The sequence below is a fragment of the Saccopteryx leptura genome, chromosome 1, assembly GCF_036850995.1.
Source record: "Saccopteryx leptura isolate mSacLep1 chromosome 1, mSacLep1_pri_phased_curated, whole genome shotgun sequence".
In the NCBI taxonomy this organism is placed as follows: domain Eukaryota; kingdom Metazoa; phylum Chordata; class Mammalia; order Chiroptera; family Emballonuridae; genus Saccopteryx; species Saccopteryx leptura.
In genome coordinates this window covers 280,936,432-280,956,845 of record NC_089503.1, presented here as the reverse complement: position 1 = coordinate 280,956,845, position 20,414 = coordinate 280,936,432, and the positions used below count along the sequence as shown (strand labels likewise).

Below are 20,414 nucleotides of genomic sequence, written 5' to 3'. Positions count from 1 at the left end.
GTGGATGGAATGTCAGACTAGGATGCAAAGGACCCAGGTTTGAAACCCTGAGATTGCTGGCTTCAGCATGGGCTCACCAGCTTGAGTTAGGGGTTGCTGGCTTGAGCATGGGATCATAGACATAACCCCATGGTTGCTGGCTTGAGCCCAAGGTTGCTGGATTGAGCAAGGGATCACTCTGCTGTAGCCCCCTCCATCAAGGCACATATGAGAAAGCAATCAATGAACAACTAAGGTGTTGCAACAAAAAACTGATGATTGATGCTTCTCATCTCTCTCCATTCCTGTCTGCCTGTCCTATCTGTCCCTCTCTCTGACTCTCTGTCTCTGTATAAAAAAAAAAAAAAATGTCCTCGACTATTCATGTTTCCCTAAACCAGGGGTCCCCAAACTACAGCCCACAGGCCGCATGCAACCCCTTAAGGCCATTTATCCGGCCCCCGCCGCACTTCCAGAACGGGCACCTCTTTCATTGGTGGTCAGTGAGAGGAGCACAGGATGCGGATGCAAAGCACAGCATCGCTCCCATACAGTACTACTTCCAGTGACGTGGGACGCACACATCACGGCTCCAGAAGCGCGTCATATCACTTGTTACGGCTAGCAGTGACAAATATGGAACCGGACATTGACCATCTCATTAGCCAAAAGCAGGCCCATTGTTCCCATTGAAATACTGGTCAGTTTGTTGATTTAAATTTACTTGTTCTTGCTCTTCTGCCCTCATCGCCGCATTCTTGGCGCGTTTCTCTTCGCTTGGATCTGCCTGGGAGAATCCACCGCCATCTGCAACCATGGTGAACTTCACAGTAGATCAGATCCGGGCCATCATGGACAAGCAGGCCAATATCTGGGACATGTCTGTCATCGCCCATGTGGACCATGGGAAGTCCATGTTGACTGACTCCCTTGTGTGTAAGGCTGGTATCATTGATTCTGCCTGGGCTGGGGAGACCCGCTTTACGGACACCCGAAAGGACGAGCAGGAACGTTGCATCACCATCAAGTCAACGGCCATTTCCCTCTTCTACGAGCTCTCAGAAAATGACTTGAACTTCATCAAGCAGAGCAAGGATGGTTCTGGTTTTCTTATCAATCTCATTGACTCCCCTGGGCACGTGGACTTTTCCTCAGAGGTGACAGCTGCCCTCCGTGTCACCGATGGTGCCTTGGTAGTTGTGGACTGTGTATCGGGCGTGTGTGTGCAGACTGAGGCGGTGCTGAGGCAAGCCATTGCAGAGCGTATCAAGCCTGTGCTGATGATGAACAAGATGGACCGGGCTCTGCTTGAGCTGCAGCTGGAGCCAGAGGAGCTCTATCAAACCTTCCAATGCATTGTGGAGAATGTCAATGTTATCATCTCCACCTATGGAGAGGGCGACAGCGGCCCCATGGGCAACATCATGATTGACCCTGTCCTCGGGACTGTTGGCTTCAGGTCTGGTCTCCATGGTTGGGCTTTCACCTTGAAGCAGTTTGCAGAGATGTATGTGGCCAAATTTGCTACCAAGAATGAGGGCCAGCTGGGGCCTGTTGAGTGGCCCAAGAAAGTCGAGGACATGATGAAGAAGCTGTGGGATGACCGGTACTTTGATCCAGCCAACAGTAAATTCAGCAAGTCTGCCACTAGCCCTGATGGCAAGAAGCTGCCACAGACATTTTGCCAGCTTATCCTGGATCCAATCTTCAAAGTGTTTGACGCTATTATGCATTTCAAGAAAGAGGAGACAGCTAAACTAATTGAAAAACTGGACATCAAGTTGGACAGTGAAGATAAAGACAAAGAAGGCAAACCACTCTGAAGACTGTGATGCGCTTCTGGTTGCCTGCCGGTGACGCTTTGCTACAGATGATCACCATTCACTTGCCCTCCCCTGTGACAGCCCAGAAGTACCGCTGTGAGCTCCTATACGAGGGGCCCCCTGATGATGAGGCAGCCATGGGCATTAAAAGCTGTGACCCCAAAGGGCCTCTAATGATGTACATTTCCAAAATGGTGCTGACCTCTGACAAAGGTTGGTTCTATGCTTTCGGCCGGGTATTCTCAGGGCTGGTGTCCACTGGCCTGAAGATCAGAATCATGGGGCCCAATTACACATCCGGGAAGAAGGAGAACCTATACCTGAAGCCAATCCAGAGAACAATCTTGATGATGGGCCGTTATGTGGAGCCCATTGAGGACGTGCCTTGTGGGAACATAGTGGGCTTGGTGGGTGTGGACCAGTTCCTGGTGAAAACAGGCACCATCACCACCTTCGAGCACACCCACAACATGCGGGTGATGAAGTTCAGTGTGAGCCCTGTCGTCAGAGTCGCCGTGGAGGCCAAAAATCCAGCTGATCTGCCCAAACTGGTGGAGGGCTTAAAACAGCAGGCCAAGTCAGACCCCATGGTGCAGTGCATAGTGAGGAGTCAGGGGAGCACATCATTGCCGGCGCTGGTGAGCTACATCTGGAGATCTGTCTGAAGGACCTGGAGGAGGGTCCCGCTTGCATTCCCATCAAGAAATCTGATCCGGTTGTCTCCTATCGTGAGACAGTCAGTGAGGAGTCGAGCGTGCTCTGCCTGTCCAAGTCTCCCAATAAGCACAACCGGCTATACATGAAGGCACGCCCCTTCCCCGACGGCCTGGCCGAGGACATCGATAAGGGTGAGGTGTCTGCCCGCCAGGAGCTCGAGCAGCGGGCCCGATACCTGGCTGAGAAGTATGAGTGGGATGTGGCTGAGGCCCGCAAGATCTGGTGCTTTGGGCCTGACGGCACTGGTCCCAATACCCTTACCAATATCACCAAGGGTGTGCAGTACCTCAACGAGATCAAGGACAGCATAGTGGCTGGCTTTCGGTGGGCCACAAAGGAGGGGGCACTGTGTGAGGAAAATATGCCAGCTGTACGCTTCGATGTTTGTGATGTAACACTGCATGCTGATGCTATCCACCTTGGAGGTGGCCAGATCAACCCCACTGCCCGGCGCTGCCTCTATGCCAGTGTGCTGACGGCACAGCCCCGGCTCCTGGAGCCTATCTACATTGTTGAAATCCAGTGTCCAGAGCTAGTGGTTGGTGGTATCTACGGTGTCCTGAACAGGAAGCGGGGCCACGGGGCCACGTCTTTGAGGAGACCCAGGTGGCCGGCACGCCCATGTTTGTTGTGAAAGCTTACCTGCCTGTCAACGAGTCCTTTGGCTTCGCTGCTGACCTGAGATCCAATACAGGCGGCCAGGCTTTCCCACAGTGTGTGTTTGACCACTGACAGATCCTTCCCGGAGACCCCTTTGACGACACCAGCCGCCCCAGCCAGGTGGTAGCCAAGACACGCAAGCGCAAAGGCCTGAAGGAAGGCATTCCGGCTCTGGATAACTTCCTGGACAAATTGTAGGTTGCCCTCCCTGCAGCCTGCCACCCAGGTGCCGCCCCCACACTGGCTCATGATCAACCACAATAAGCCCTCATTCTCCACAACACCTCGAGACTGTCCAGACACAGTGCTGCTCGCCTGGCAGGTTCTGGGGCCACTCCGTGCCATCGCTCAACATGAACACTTGATGCTGTTCCTTTCGATATTTATTTCAAGATTTTAGAGGCAACAGAGTGCCGTGGCTTCAGGGACTTATTTGGCTGGTGGGGAAGTTGAGATGGGACACCCAACACTTTTTTCTCCCATATTTGAGGGAAACTCAAATGTCCAAAAACAGAATTAAACGCATTAAGAGGTTTATTTGGGTAAATGGTTCGTAGTGTATTTTTCTCCCAGAAAGGGGGAAAGAACAAGTAGGTAGACATTTCTGTTTGGACAGAAGCTAGAAGGCAGGAAATCTTGTGCAGTTGTCACCACGAGCACCTCTAGCTGTATTAGTGCCATTGGAATAATAAAATTGATTATGGTGGCAAAAAAAAAAAAATTACTTGTTCTTTATTTTAAATATTGTATTTGTTCCTGTTTTGTTTTTTTACTTTAAAATAAGATATGTGCAGTGTGCATCAGGATTTGTTCATAGTTTTTTTTTTTTATAGTCTGGTCCTCCAACAGTCTGAGGGACAGTGAACTGGCCTCCTGTGTAAAAAGTTTGGGGACTCCTGCTAAACTATCAACATTTCTTAAAGCTGATCAACAGCATCATTTGGGGGATTATGTTTTGTTCTAATATAAATATCTGAGCCCTACCATCCCAAATTCATGATTTAGTAAGTCTGAAGTGTATCCAAGGAAGCTGCATTTTTTTAACCATTTTTTTAGATAAACTATTAGTAGGCTATAATTTATATAAAATATGCCCATTTTATTTTTTGTTTGTTTGTTTATTTTACAGAGACAGAGAGAGAGTCAGAGAGAGGGATAGATAGGGACAGACAGACAGGAACGGAGAGATGAGAAGCATCAATTATTAGTTTTTTCGTTGCGACACCTTAGTTGTTCATTGATTGCCTTCTCATATGTGCCTTGACCGTGGGCCTTCAGCAGACCGAGCAACCCATTGCTTGAGCCAGCGACCTTGGGTCCAAGCTGGTGAGCTTTGCTCAAACCAGACGAGCCCGCACTCAAGCTGAAGACCTCAGGGTCTTGAACCTTGGTCCTTCCACATCCCAGTCCGATGCTCTACCCACTGCACCACCGCCTGGTCAGGCTAAAATATGCCCATTTTAAATGTACAGTTAGGTTTTCTTTGGAAAATATATATTCCTATGTAACTTGTACCACAATCAAGATACAGGCCATTCCATCTGCGAGGCCTCCTGCCTGCAAGTGACCTCCAAATCTAGCCATAAGACTTCTTTCTTTTTTAGCACGTAGGAGAGGGACAGATAGACAGGAGAGAGATGGGAAGCATCAATTCTTCATTGAAGCACCTTAATTGTTCAATGATTGCTTTCTCATATGTGCTTTGACAGGAGTGTGGGGGGGTGGTGGCTACAGAAGAGCCAGTGACTCCTTGCTCAAGCCAGCGACTGTGGGCTCAAGCCAGTGACCTTTGAGCTCAAGCCAGCAACATTTAGACTCAAGCCAGTGATCATGGAGTTATGTCTATGATCCCATGCTCAAGCCAGCAACCTCAGGGTTTCAAACCTGGGTCCTCTGCATCCCAGGCTAATGCATTATCCACTGTACCACTGCCTGGTCAGGTTAAAAACTTACATCTTTTTTAAATTTTATTTATTGATTTTTAGAGAGAGAGAAAGATGGGGGAGAAGCAGGAAGCATCAACTAATAGTAGTTGTTTCCTGTATGTGCCTTGACCTGGCAAGGCTGGAGATTTGAACCGGTGACCTCAGTGTTTTGGGTCAACCCTTTATCCACTGCACCACCACATATCAGGAAAGCTATAAGATTTCTTTTTCTTTTTTTTTTTTTTTTTTTTTTTTTTTACAGAGGCAGAGATAGACAGAGACAGACAGACAGGAACGGAGAGAGATGAGAAGCATCAATCATTAGTTTCTCGTTGCGCGTTGCGACTTCTTAGTTGTTCATTGATTGCTTTCTCATATGTGCCTTGACCGTGGGCCTTCAGCAGACCGAGTAACCCCTTGTTGGAGCAAGCGACCTTGGGTCCAAGCCGGTGAGCTTTTTGCTCAAACCAGATGAGCCCGTGCTCAAGCTGGTGACCTTGGGGTCTCGAACCTGGATCCTTCTGCATCCCAGTCCAACGCTCTATCTACTGCGCCACCGCCTGGTCAGGCCTATAAGGTTTCTAAGTTGATTCAAAACTAAACATAGAGAGAAAACCATAAACCCCAAGATGGTATCAATTGCTGAGAAAGCAGCATTGAAAGCTACAATTAGGCTGACCTGTGGTTACGCCTATTTATTTGTTTGTTTGTTTGTTTATATTTTAGAGAGAGAGGGAGAAGAGAAATGAGAAATATCAACTCGTAGTTATGTCACTTTAGTTGTTCACTAACTGCTTCTCATATGTGCCTTGACTGGGCTTTGCTCAAGCCAAGCCAGTGACCCATTGCTCTAGCCAGTGGCTTTGGCCTTCAAGCCAACAACCTTTGGGCTTAAGCCAGTGACCATGGGAGCATGTCTACGATCCCCATGCTCAAGCCGGCAGCCTCAGGTTTCCAACCTGGGACATCAACATCCCGGGTCGACACTCTGTTCTCTGCATCATCACAGGTCAGGCAAGCAAGCATCCTTTGGGCTAAAAGTCAGTGACCATGGTATCGTATCTATAATTCCATGCTCAAGCTGGCAACCTCGGGGTTTCCACCTGAGAACCTCAGTATTCTGGGTCGACGCTCTATCCACTGCCCTACCGCAAGTCAGGCATCCTATCTGTGTCTTTATATTTGAAGTGCATTGATTATAGATTGCACAATAGTACTGTCTTGCTTTTTTATTCAATCTGATGATCTCTGTTTCTTAATTGATGTGTTTTGACTATTAACATTTAATCTAATGTCTAATCAGTATGGTTAGTTTAAATCTGCCATCTTGCTATTTGTTTTCTATTGTTCCATCTGTTGTTTTTAGTCCTTTTTTTTCCCTTCTTCTGAATCAAGTACTATCTTTGCTTGGGATCTTTCTGTACCATTGAGAAGAAAGAAAGAAAAAATAGGGCTTGGATCTTTTGTTTTCCTTCTCTAAGAGAATTGCAGTCTTGCACTGTTTATTGTCCAATATCTGGAAACAGGTTTTATATATTTTTTTTATTTATTTATTTTTTTTCTTTCATTTTTCTGAAGCTGGAAACAGGGAGAGACAGTCAGACAGACTCCCGCATGCGCCCGACCGGGATCCACCCGGCACGCCCACCATGGGGCGGCGCTCTGCCCACCAAGGGGCGATGCTCTGCCCATCCTGGGCGTCGCCATATTGCGACCAGAGCCACTCTAGCGCCTGGGGCAGAGGCCAAGGAGCCATCCCCAGCGCCCGGGCCATCTTTGCTCCAATGGAGCCTTGGCTGCGGGAGGGGAAGAGAGAGACAGAGAGGAAAGCGCGGCGGAGGGGTGGAGAAGCAAATGGGCGCTTCTCCTGTGTGCCCTGGCCGGGAATCGAACCTGGGTCCTCCGCACGGTAGGCCGACGCTCTACCGCTGAGCCAACCGGCCAGGGCTGGAAACAGGTTTTATATATATATATCGTCCAGTTTTCTAGTTGTTCACAGAGGGAGAAGGTATTTATTCCCAGCCATCTCATCATAGTTCAAAATTAAATTCTGGAATATATATTGTAAAAATATCTAAAGTAGGCCCAAGTTGGAGCTGCTCATGCTCAGCCCCTAGTGAGAAAACTAAAATTTAACTTTAAGTTTCTATGCCCAGTTCTCCCAAAAAAGGAAAGCCTAGGTGAACCAGTCAGCATTTACCTGCTCAGCACAAGCTACCTAGTCCAGTTGTAGAGTTCTCCTTTCTCCCACATAAAGAAAGTCCTGCTTTAACCAATCAGCAAGTGCCTATTAAAATTTCCCTGTTTTTTCTAGTTGTGTTTGAAAAATATCTCTTGCCTTTCCTGGCCTGTGGTGGCGCAGTGTATAGACCATTGACCTGAAACGCTGAGATCACTGGTTTGAAGCCCTGGGCTTGCCCAATCAAGACACATACTGACAAGCAAGCAATGAACAACTAAAGTGAAGCAACTATGAGTTGACACTTCTCACTCAGCACCCCTCTCTGTAAGATCAATACATAAAATCTTTTAGTTTTATTTTTTATTATTATTATTATTTTTTTTTTCCGAAGCTGGAAACGGGGAGAGACAGTCAGACAGACTCCCGCATGCGCCCGACGGGGATCCACCCAGCACGCCCACCAGGGGGTGACACTCTGCCCACCAGGGGGCAATGCTCTGCCCCTCGGGGCATAGCTCTATTGTGACCAGAGCCACTCTAGCGCCTGGGGCAGAGGCCAAGGAGCCATCCCTAGCGCCCGGCCATCTTTGCTCCAATGGAGCCTCAGCTGCAGGAGGGGAAGAGAGAGACAGAGAGGAAGGAGAGGGGGAGGGGTGGAGAAGCAGATGGGTGCTTCTCCTGTGTGCCCTGGCCGGGAATCGAACCCGGGACCCCTTGCATGCCAGGCCGACGCTTTACCACTGAGCCAACCGGCCAGGGCTAATACATAAAAATAAATCTCTCACCTTATATAGCTTTTTGTAGCTCCTTTCTATCTACTAGATTAGATACTGCCTGATTCATGAATCACTGAGTAAAAGTCTACTAGATCCATAAACTATCTCTGGGAATTTTTTAACAGTATTTAATAAGTTTAAGTAAAAGTAAAAAAATAATAAATAAAATTTTAAAAATTAAGTTAGGTAGAAGTAATTGGAAAAATATAACTAGTAGGCAGGAAAAGACTTCTGGTACCTACTTTTATTTTCATTCATTCAGCCAAGTTTTGCTGAACACCTACTAAGTGCCAGGCACTCTGCATGGCTCTTGGAGGTGCAATTACGAACAAAAATAGATATGGTCTTCAAAAACTTCCAGTTTGGGGAGGGGAGGGACTAACAATTCAATCCTGTGATAAAGGGCACTGGTAAGTGCTATAAAGGAAAGATAGTTTGTTGTGAAAGCATATAAGAGATGTAATATAGCAGGCATGGTGATGATGGGAAGAATTTTTCAAGGAAGTAAATTTGAGCTGAGATCTGAAGAGTAAGTTGGAGTTCATTAATAGAAGGGAAAGAAGCAAGGGGCTTAACATGAGGCTTTGGTGGTAGAAGGAGCCTGAAATCAAACCAGGCCTGATTGTAGTCTTTAGCCACAAAGCAGTAGAAAAACTGCTGAGGTATTTCAAGCAGATTGACATGATCAGATTTGCCTTTTGAATAGCTAACTGTGTCATTCTTGTATACTCTTTTTTTTTTAATTATTTATTTATTTTTATTTTTTACAGAGACAGAGAGTGAGTCAGAGAGAGGGATAGACAGGGACAGACAGACAGGAATGGAGAGAGATGAGAAGCATCAATCATTAGTTTTTCATTGCGCATTGCGACGCCTTAGTTGTTCATTGATTGCTTCCTCATATGTGCCTTGACTGCGGGCCTTCAGCAGACCGAGTAACCCCTTGCTGGAGCCAGTGACCTTGGGTTCAAGCTGGTGGGCTTTTCCTCAAACCAGATGAGCCCGCACTCAAGCTGGCGACCTCGGGGACTCGAACCCGGGTCCTCTGCATCCCAGTCCAATGCTCTATCCACTGCGCCACCGCTTGGTCAGGCTCTTGTATACTCTTAAATGAAGATTCCACTGCACTGAAAATAAATGCACTAGGACATATTTCAGTATGAAAACTTCACAGCAATATAAGCTTCAGTGGGGGCCAGGGACTGGGGAACAAATGACAGAAGGATACATACAATGTGATTTGATCTCTATGAAGCATCAAGCCTGACCAGGCGGTGGCTCAGTGGATAGAGTGTCAGACTGGGATGTGGAGGACCCAGGTTCAAGACCCTGAGGTCACCAGCTTGAGTGTGGGCTCATCAGGTTTGAGCAAGGCTCACCAGCTTGAGTCCAAGGTTGCTGGCTTGAGCACAGGGTTACTCAGTCTGCTGTAGCCCCCTGGTCAAGGCACATATGAGAAAGCAATCAATAAACAACTAAGGAGCCACAGCAAAGAATTGATGCTTCTCCCCGCTCTCTCTACCTGTCTGTCTCTCCCTATCTGTCCCTCTCTCTGACTCTCTCTGTCTCTGTCACAAAAAAAAATATTCAAGCAAATATAAAAATACACAAACACATGAATTGTAAAAGTCTAAAAAATATATGAGGAGGGGTATAGCAATCACACAACGCAGTATACAGATGATGTATTGTAGAATGTATAATTTTGTTAACCCATGTCACCCCAATAAATTCATTTAAAAAAAAATTTTGTGTGTATTTTTCTGAAGTTAGAAATGGGGAGGCAGTCAGACAGACTCCTGCATGTGCCCAACCGGGATCCATGCAGCATGCCCACCAGGGGGCGATGCTCTGCCCATCTGGGGTGTTGCTCTGTTGCAACCAGGGCCATTCTAGTGCCTGAGGCAGAGGCCATGGAGCCGTCCTCAGCGCCCTGGCCAACTTTGCTCCAATGGAGCCTCGGCTGTGGGAGGGGAAGAGAGAGACAGACAGGAAGGAGAGGGGGAGGGGTGGAGGAGCAGATGGGCACTTCTCCTGTGTGCCCTGGCCAGGAATTGAACCCGGGACTCCTGCATGCCAGGCCGATGCTCTACCACTGAGCCAATGGCCAGGGCCTTAAAAATATTTTTAATGATATGTGAAGAAATGATAAATAGCATAAACAGGACAGTAGTTGCCTCTACTTGTAATACTTAATTACAGATAGAACTAGAAGAGGATAATATGATTGGAGAGACTTACAAAAGGGATACAATCACATGTATTTTTATTTTTTTAATTTTTGTTTATTTATTTATTTACTTATTTATTTGTATTTTTCTGAAATGAGAAGCGGGGAGGAAGAGAGACAGACTCTCGCATGCACCTGACTGGGATCCACTCAGCAAGCCCACTAGGGGGCGATGCTCTACCCATCTGGGCCATAGCTTCTTTGCAACTAGAGCCATTCTAGTGCCTGAGGTGGAGGACATGGAGCCATTCTCAGTGGCCAGGCCAACTTTGCTCCAGTGGAGCATTGGCTGTGGGAAGGGAAGAGAGAGAGAGAAATGAGAGGAGGAAGGGTGGAGAAGCAGATGGGCACTTCTCCTGTGTGCCCTGGTCAGGAATTGAACCCGGGACATCCACACGCTGAGCCTATACTCTACCACTGAGCCAACTGGCCAGGGCCTGTATTTTTATTTTTTAATATATTAGTTGGATACATGAATATACATAATTTCCTACTCCCTTTGTATGTCTGAAATACTTTACTAATACCACTTCACAATATGGAGAATGGGTTGGAAGAATCAAGAATTGATATGGAATAAAAAATAATAATTGATAGTTTGGCCTGTGGTGGTGCATTGGATAAACCATCAACCAGACTCTTGAGGTTGCCAGTTTGAAACTCTGGGCTTCCCTGGTCAAGGCACAGATGAGAAGCAACCAATGAACAACTGAAATGAAGCAACTATGAATTGATACTTCTCATTCCTCCACCCCTCTGTAAAATCAATAAATAAAATATTTTTAAAAATTGTTTACATTAAAAAATAAAAATCAATATGGAAAGGCTATTAGGAGATCATTAATAATTACATCAGTCTACTTGAGAGTCAGTCACTTACACTGATGGCAGGATAACAAGGTGGAGAAAAATAGCTATATTTGGTTAATATGTTTAAGAGATAAAATCAACAGAATCAGCAAATGCTCACATCTGATCATTATGCCTTTCCTGTTTTATTTTCTAACATTTTTTTTAACTTTTTATTTATTGATTTTTATTATTTATTTATTTTAGAGAGGAGAGAGAGAGAGAGAAGGGGGGAGGAGCAGGAAACAACTCTCATATGTGCCTTAACCAGGCAGCTTCAGGGTTTCGAACTGGCGACCTCAGTGTTTCCAGGTCAACACTTGATCTACTACGCCACCATAGGTCAGGCTATTTATTGATTTTTAGGTAGACTAGAGGGGAGGGAGCAGGAAACAATAACTCATAGTAGTTGCTTCTCGTATGTACCTTGAATGGGCAAGCCCAGGGTTTCAAACCGATGACTTCAGCATTCCAGGTCGATGCTTTATCCACTGTGCCACCACAGGTCAGGCTAACACTCTCTTGATTATATCTACTTGGTTTCATCCTCACTGCCAGTATTATTTCCCACCTCAATTACTGTACCAGCCTTCAAACTTAATGCAGAATTACCTCTATTATCAATCTATTTTCTATGTCATCATATTACTACCCTAATTGTAACCCCTATTAATGAGGCCCCCCCTTTTTAGTGTTTATTGTATTGATTTGAGAGAAAGAAGAAGGGAGAGAGGGAGAGAAAGACAGGAACCTCAATCTACTCCTGCATGTGCCCCAGCTGGGGATTGAACCAGCAACCTCCGCACTCTAGGATGATGCTCTGACCAACTGAGCTATTCGGCCAGGCCAATGAGACCCCTATTAATCTCAGACAAAAGATAAACTATGTTGCCTGGCCTGTGGCGGCTCAGTGGATAAAGCATCTACCTATCAGTGTTTCCCAACCTTTTTTGTGCCATGCCCCACCTTAACCTTTCTAAAATTTTTATGTCCCCCCTATGTAACATACATAATTTTTAACATTAAAAAATTGATTTGTTCACTTAATAAACATAAATGATAGGTTCTAGGAAGAAATCACTATGAAATTGTTAACAAAACACAGTAAGTAAAATTTCAAAACATATAATGAAAAACAAATAATTTTAATACAGATTTTTCTATATTAATTTATTATTTTAATTTAGTGTGATCCTTGCGCTTGATGCTTGCTGCACAGAGATTTTATATTAGGTTCCAATTTGGTTAGCTTTAGTCTCAAGTCTCCACGTTGTGTTATATCCAGCCGATTTCTTTTTTTTACCAGTAAATCATTTACAACACTAAATCCACATTCAGCTAAAAATGAAGATGGAAACGGTAGCAATAGTTTTTTTGCACATTTGGTTGAATTTGGGTATTTGATTTCTGTTTCCTCACAAAGCCATGCCATCGCTCCTTTGATATTAAATAAAGCTTTAACTGACTCATCATTTTGCAATTCTGCGAGTTCTTCTTGATACTGCATATTTGATATATCAGACAAATCCACTAACATTGGCTGCATCATCCATGTTGGGAAATCAATTTGTTTTAGATCAGAAAATCTTTCTTTTAAATCAGCCGATAGAATATTCAAATGATTGACAATAACAAGTAAAGCGGTATCAGTTACTTCACATTTTTGGAGCCAATGAAACTGTTTAAAGTTTTTGTTGTTAATATGTTTCTGACATAACTCAATATTGGTAATGAAACCAAATATCTTTGCTTTTGCATCGACAAGAGTTTTATTTGTTCCTTGAAGTTGCTTATTTAATATATTTAGTTTTTCAAAGATATCGGCTAAATAACTCACAAATGCTTTTTGTTAACAGATACTTCATTTCAGGTTTGTCGCTTAAAAAATCACTAAGAGTATCAAACAGTTCCATAAATCTTTTCAAACAATTTCCCTTAGATAGCCATCTGACTTCAGTATGAAGTAAAAGTCTCACATGGTCTTCATTTTGTTCTTCACAAAATAGCTTGAAAAGACGCTCCCATTTGGCACTAGCTTTAATAGCATCAACACACTTTATTATTGTATGTAATACTTCATTCAGAACAGGCGAGATGTTTTTAGCTACCAAGTTTTCCCTATGAATAACACAATGCACAAGAATCATTTCTGGATTTGCATCTTTCATCAATTTTAAGCAGCCATTTTTCTTGCCCATCATATTGGGAGCACCATCTGCAGCACAAGATGTTATATTTTTCATTGGTATATCATTGACATCTAAGTAGTTTTTTAGCTTATTATATATATCTTTGGAGGTAGTGGTGCTTTCTAATCTTTTACAGAACAACATTTCTTCAGCAAAATGTCCTTTATCAATATATCTTACATAAGTTATCAATACTGCCTCACTGTCTCTCAAAGTTGATTCATCCATTTGCAAGGAGAATTTTCTTGTTTTCAGCTTTTCAATAAGTTGTTTTTCAATATCCTCACTCATTTCGTATATTTATTAAATCAACGAGCTTTTACAACAGTTTTGACTGACACTTATTTCAAATTAACACCAGCTGAATGATGTGAAACACTACAGAAGTTGCGATGGGCCAATTAGGTGAGAATAACTGCATTGTTTAGTGAGTTTTTAAAACGTCTGGAGTTCCCCGTGGCAGACAGCACGCTCCACAGTGAACCCAGGACGAAGTTTACTTGACGACGCCAATCACCCAGGTGATATTTTGGTCTCGTCAAACGAAATTATACTTAATAATTATTTACCACAATTATTTAAGAATTGCATTTTTTGTTAAATTTGGCACCGATATCTAGCATTGCATTTAAATGGCCCGGGGCGAAAGAGTTAAAGTCGTGTCGAGTCCATTTTCAAATTGCCCCCCTTAACTATTGAATTGCCCCCCTGTGGGGCGTGGGCCCCACGTTGGGAAACACCAACCTAGATCATTGAGATTGCCATTTTGAAACCATGGGCTTGCCTGGTCAAGGCACATATATGGAAGCTGATATGTCCTGCTCCTCACCCCTTCTCTCTCTCTCTCCTCTCTAAAATAAAAATAAATAAAATCTTTAAAAAATAAAAAGATAGCCTGACCAGGTGGTGGCTCAGTGGATAGAGCGTTGGACTGAAATGCAGAGGACCCAGGTTCAAGCCCCTGAGGTTGCCAGCTTGAGCGCAGTCTCATCTGGTTTGAGCAAAAGCTCACCAGCTTGAACCCAAGGTTGCTGGCTCCAGCAAGGGGTTACTCGGTCTGCTGAGGGCCTATGGTCAAGGCACATATGAGAAAGCAATCAATGAACAACTAAGGTGTTGCAACACGCAATGAAAAACTAATAATTGATGCTTCTCATCTCTCTCCATTCCTGTCTGTCTGTCCCTGTCTATCCCTCTCTCTGACTCACTCTCTGTCTCTGTAAAAATAAATAAATAAATAAATAAAATTTTAAAAAGTAAATAAATAAAAAGATAAGCTATGTTGACTTGGCTCTTACCTAACTGAAACAAATTGTCAAACTGCTTGCTATTAGGTTGAGTCATACAAAATTAACTTTTCTATACCTTAGTAATGGTCAGTCAGCAACTTACTGTGATTCAATTAACTCATGCCAAATACTGTCTTATGCATATTAACTAAATTTAATTCTCTAATAAGTTTTTTTCTCATTTTACAGATGAGAAAAAACTGAGGTAGAGAGAAGCTAAGGCCTTGCCAAGGTTTTATAACTAGTGAGTGGTAGAGCCAGGATTAAAAAGCAGTCAGGTTGGCAAGATATGGAAAACTTGAGCCCTCTCACATTGTTGGGGGGAAGGTAAATGGTGGGGTCACTATAGAAAACAATTTGGTGGTTCCTCTACAAGTTAAACATGACCCAATAATTCTACTCCAGTTATAGACCCAAAACGAAGGATAGGTGTTCAAACAATAACTTGTACACAAATGTTTGTAGAAGCCCTATTCACAAAGTCAAAAATGGAAACAATCCTATGTCCATCAGTGGATGAATGAATAAACAAATTGTCTTTCTGTACAATGGAATATTACTCGGCCATAAAAAAGGAATGAGGTACTGATGCATACTATAACATGGATGGACCTTAAAATGCCATGCTAAGTGAAAGAAACCAGACATAAAAGGCCGCAAATTATATCATTCTATTAATACAAAACATTTAGAATAGGTAAATTCATAAAGATAGGATGCAGAATATTAGTCTCCAGGGTCTGGGAAATGGAGGAAATGAGAAATGACCACTCAGTAAGTATGGGGTTTCCATTTAGAGTGATGAAAGAGTTTTATAACAGGATCATGGTGATATTTGTATGTTGTGATATGTGGTGAATATTGTAAATATACTTAATGCCACTGAATTACACACTTTAAAAAGATTAAAATGGTAAATTTCATGTTACATGTATTTTACTATCATTTTTTAAAACACACACACACACACACAGAGGGCTTCAGAGTCTATGCACATAATTACAACAATCTTCTGCCTGTCACTTTAAACCTTACCGCTTGCTCATGCTTCAAGGAGTATGCAGGTCCAAGTTAACCCAAAAATACTTACTTGGGACACTCCCTACAGGCATGCAAGCACTCTCACACAGTCTTGCCCTCTAAGAAACTTCTACTTAACCTTGACTCAGCTTAGACCTCAGTACTCTAGAACAGTGGTCCCCAACCCCCGGGCCATGGACTGGTACCAGTCCGTGGGACATTTGGTACCAGTCCGCAGAGAAAGAATAAATAACTTACATTATTTCCATTTTATTTATATTTAAGTCTGAACGATGTTTTACTTTTTTAAAAATGACCAGATTGTCTCTGTTACATCTAAGACTCACTCTTGATGCTTGTCTCGGTCACATGATACATTTATCCATCCCACCCTAAAGGCCGGTCCATGAAAATATTTTCTGATATTAAACCGGTCCGTGGCCCAAGAAAGGTTGAGGACCACTGCTCTAGAAGACTTTCTTTTTTTTTTTTTTTACAGAGACAGAGAGAGAGAGAGAGAGAGGGATAGACAGGGACAGACAGACAGGAATGGAGAGATGAGAAGCATCAATCATTAGTTTTTCGTTGCGCATTGCGACACCTTAGTTGTTTATTGATTGCTTTCTCATATGTGCCTTGACCATGGGCCCTCAGCAGACCGAGTAACCCCTTGCTGAGCTAGCGATCTTGGGTCCAAGCTGGTGAGCTTTTGCTCAAACCAGATGAGCCTGCACTGAAGCTGGCGACCTCAGGGTCTTGAACCTGGGTCCTTCCGTATCCCAGTCTGACGTCCTATCCACTGAGCCACCACCTGGTCAGGCTAGAAGACTTTCTTGACTGGATCATCTGTCTGGGCATGAAACACCTCTCTTCTGTGTCCTTCACAGCTTTGGCTTCTCCCCTCTCATAGTGCTTAGTAATCCTGTGAGGTCAGCAACTGTATGTATCATCCTTGTATTCCCACTGTTTAGCAGAGTGCTCTGCCCAAAGTAAATCTTTGCTGAATGAATAAATATCTAATAAATGTTGTTTTTTAATAATCACATTGGATTATCTCTCTCCCCCAAGGACAAAATATGGGATTACAGACAGGGAAAGAGAATAACAGGAAATGTATTGACTTTCTAAAAGTCTAGGCCCTGGCCGGTTGGCTCAGTGGTAGAGCGTCGGCCTGTCGTGCAGAAGTCCCGGGTTCGATTTCCAGCCAGGGCACACGGGAGAAGCGCCCATCTGCTTCTCCACCCCTCCCCCTCTCCTTCCTCTCTGTCTCTCTCTTCCCCTCCCGCAGCCAAGGCTCCATTGGAGCAAAGATGGCCCGGGCGCAGGGAATGGCCCCATGGCCTCTGCCTCAGGCGCTAGAATGGCTCTGGTCGCAACAGAGCGACGCCCTGGATGGGCAGAGCATCACCCCCTGGTGGGCGTGCCGGGTGGATCCCGGTTGGGCACATGCGGGAGTCTGTCTGACTGTCTCTCCCCATTTCTAGCTTCAGAAAAATATAAATAAATAAATAAATAAAAGTCTAACCCACATGTTCAAGTGGGAAGGTGAGACCCACCGAGTTCGTGCCCTGGGTACAGCATTTGCCCAGTGCCATCAAGATAATCCATCTTAAAAAAAAAAAAAAGATAATCCATCTTGCCTTCTCCAATCTTCACAAGAAGGCTGAAAGGGAAGTACTAAACTGACGCCCTTCAAGGTGTGCATCTTTACCTCCAAGGATTAAAAACAGATTTTGAGACTTGGGTTAGCGGAATTCTAAATGATGCCCAGTGCAGCTTGCTCTTGTGCTGTGCCCCTCCCCTCTGAGTGTGTGTGGAAGCTGTGATGACCATCACTCCTGTGCTTAGGTTCCATTATATGGAAAAGAGAATTTAACCAGATGAGCCTAATCTCCCTAATGAGCCTTTAAAATCATGGAGATTCCTTTGCTGAGTAGCAGAAGGAAGGGTTAGAGAGATCTTATGTTTGATAGGGAGGGCCACAGAGGAAGGAATGTGTAACATCGGTGGCCAAGGCCAGGCAGGTTCACATTGGATTTGGGCAGACAGTAGAGAAACTGCAGAACTGGAAAGCATCGGGCCATACCCGTTTATTGGAGGCTCACAAAGACAAGCGAGCAAATAAACAACAAAAGGAAAAGAGCTAATGAAGAAAGGAAAATCTTCTATTCGCAGTAAGGGCAAGGGAGCAAGGAAAACCGCACCTCAGGGTGGCAGGAGAGTGACCTGGGAGAATCTCCCACAGGGGAAGCACCCATAGCCTTGTTTAGTCTATGCACACGGGTGGTGCTGCCATGTGCTCATGCGCTAATCAGGTAAAGTGCTGCAGCCAGTACACCCGCGAGCAAGCCTAACACAGCTGCCCCACATTCCTCCCCTTTAGGGTTGCTAACCTCACAATCTATATTCTACACAAGAAGTTTCTTCCACAATGGTCCCTGTGCGAGGAGTGAGGTACATTACAAAAACCAAAACGGTACAGTCTACAGCAACAGAATTACAAACACAGCTGTGGGTGAAATGATAGAGTGGTCAGTGGCACCCAGAGAGGCAAATCCTTCCCTTCTGGCAGAATCCAGGCCAGAGTTCTGTCTGCAGACAGCGCAGTAGCAGGTACCAGAGGCCACCCTGGGCGGGCATTCCAAACCTTACTGGTCTGCACACCAGGGTCTGGTTCTATGTGCAGCAAAATGGGAGAACTCATTATGGGCCATAAAGAAATTACATGGTGTCCTTCATAATGCTGTCCCCCTGAGCTCTCAAGGAATAATACACTTCTACCTTAGGCGGCCAGGTGCTGGTTGCCCAGGGAGTTAACTGGAGGTCCACCTCTAGCCCCCTACCCCATAGTGCCAACAAGGCCACCCATCTCAGACAGGGGGCCTATACAGTTCAGGGCCATGTCCACTGAACCCATTGGCCTTAAAGGAGGGCTGTAGGTGCAGGAAAAAGCAAGTTGCCCTATTGTCCAAAGGCCAGCTTGAGCAAAGCATCCTTGGTGAGTATCTGCAACTGCATGGGAGCAGCTGCCCAGTGCAGAAGGGCTTCCACCAGAGCTGGTCCCCCCATCGAGGTCTCTCATTCAAAATCCAGAGTACTGTCCACAAGTGGCATGTCTATCCAGTAAGGGAGCTAGTGCCCACGTCCTGTCACAGTCCCTGCTTTAAGAGTCCATTATACTGCCTGACCAGGCGGTGGCGCAGTGGATAGAGCGTCGGACTGGGATGCAGAGGACCCAGGTTCGAGACCCCGAGGTCGCCAGCTTGAGCGCGGGCTCATCTGGTTTGAGGAAAAGCCCACCAGCTTGAACCCAAGGTCACTGGCTCCAGCAAGGGGTTACTCAGTCTGCTGAAGGCCTGCGGTCAAGGCACGTATGAGAGAGCAATCAATGAACAACTAAAGTGTTGCAATGCGCAATGAAAAACTAATGATTGATGCTTCTCATCTCTCTCCGTTCCTGTCTGTCTGTCCCTGTCTATCCCTCTCTCTGACTCTCTCTCTGTCTATGTAAAAAATAAATAAATAAATAAAAATTAAAAAAAAAAAAAAGTCCATTATACCACTCAATGATACCAGCAGCCTGGGGGTGGTAGGGAACATGGTACTTCTAGTCTACCCGTAGGTCTTGAGCCCATTGCCTCACCATAGAACCCATGAAATGGGACCATTGTCACTTTCAAGGACCAGTGGCTGCCTGTACGCAGCACTCAAGTGGTCCAGAGCCTGTATGACTGCCCTTTGGTCTGGGTTACAGGCAGAGTAAGCCGCAAGCAGACCAGTGGCAGTATCTACAGATGTGACTGCATACTGGTACCCATCCGACTTTGGTAAGGGTCTGATGATGTCTGTTTGCCACTGTGTCAGTGGAACACAACCTCTCTGGATCCGGCCAGGTAATGCCAGTTGTCTCCATGGGTGCTCCTTGGCATACTGCATATTGCTCACAGACTGCAAGTACCTCTGCATAGGACAAGGCAAGTTCCACACCCTAACTGTAGCCCAGGTAGTTTTCTGTCCCTCATGGAGCAGGTGCCAGTGGAGCCACTGGGCCATGTCACCTGCAGGCGCAGTCTCCAACCATCGCACTCTTGCCAAAGTGTAATGCCTCATCATTCCCAGGTTGGGCTAGAGGGCCATGCCTTGTGACATGGTGTACTGTCACCTGCTTCTGGTGTCCTATTTCCCATAAGTTCTGCCACATAGCTTGACCCCATAGTGGATAGTGCACTACCATCCACTGGTTAATGTGCCAAGTAGCAATCCAAAGGGTCAGTCCACTATAGACAGCCCAGGGGTTGGTGCAAATCACCAGAGGTGAAAGTTCATTATGGGCAACTAGCCATACGGTTCTTAATTCTGCCCATTGGCTGCTTAAGTCTGTACCTGTGTCCATCCAAATAGTCTCAGTGACCGGATGGAAGGCTATGGCTGTCCACTTGGTCAGTTGGCCCCTGATAGAAACATCAGTATACCAGGTATCCTCAGGGATGGGTATTCACCCCTCCTGGTAGGGACTGACTTCAGGTTCTGCCTCCTGAGCCCCAGCTGCACCTGACTCTAAGGTCGCATAGGTGACTGGACCCAAGACTTCCTGCTGTTCTGCTCTCAATGGGCTGGTGCTAAGAGCATAGCATTATGCAGGTAGGCACCCCACTTGGCCAGGGTGGAGGTTTGGGCCATACAACTATGAAGTTTGGTTGCCCAATCTCTCACCCATCCTGCAATAGGGTATGTGTTCTTCATTTTATTTATTTATTTTTAAGTTTTATTTATTC

At 45.1% G+C, this 20,414-nt stretch overlaps 1 non-coding gene and 1 pseudogene across 1 annotated transcript; one reads left to right on the top strand and one right to left on the bottom strand.

Moving 5' to 3' along the window:
• The first annotated feature begins 718 nt into the window (after positions 1 to 718).
• LOC136384581 (elongation factor 2 pseudogene) lies at positions 719 to 3,900 on the top strand (annotated as a pseudogene).
• Positions 3,901 to 6,976: 3,076 nt separating this feature from the next.
• TRNAG-ACC (transfer RNA glycine (anticodon ACC)) lies at positions 6,977 to 7,052 on the bottom strand. Its single transcript has one exon. It is a non-coding gene; the product is annotated as a tRNA-Gly (tRNA).
• Between the last annotated feature and the right edge of the window lie 13,362 nt (positions 7,053 to 20,414).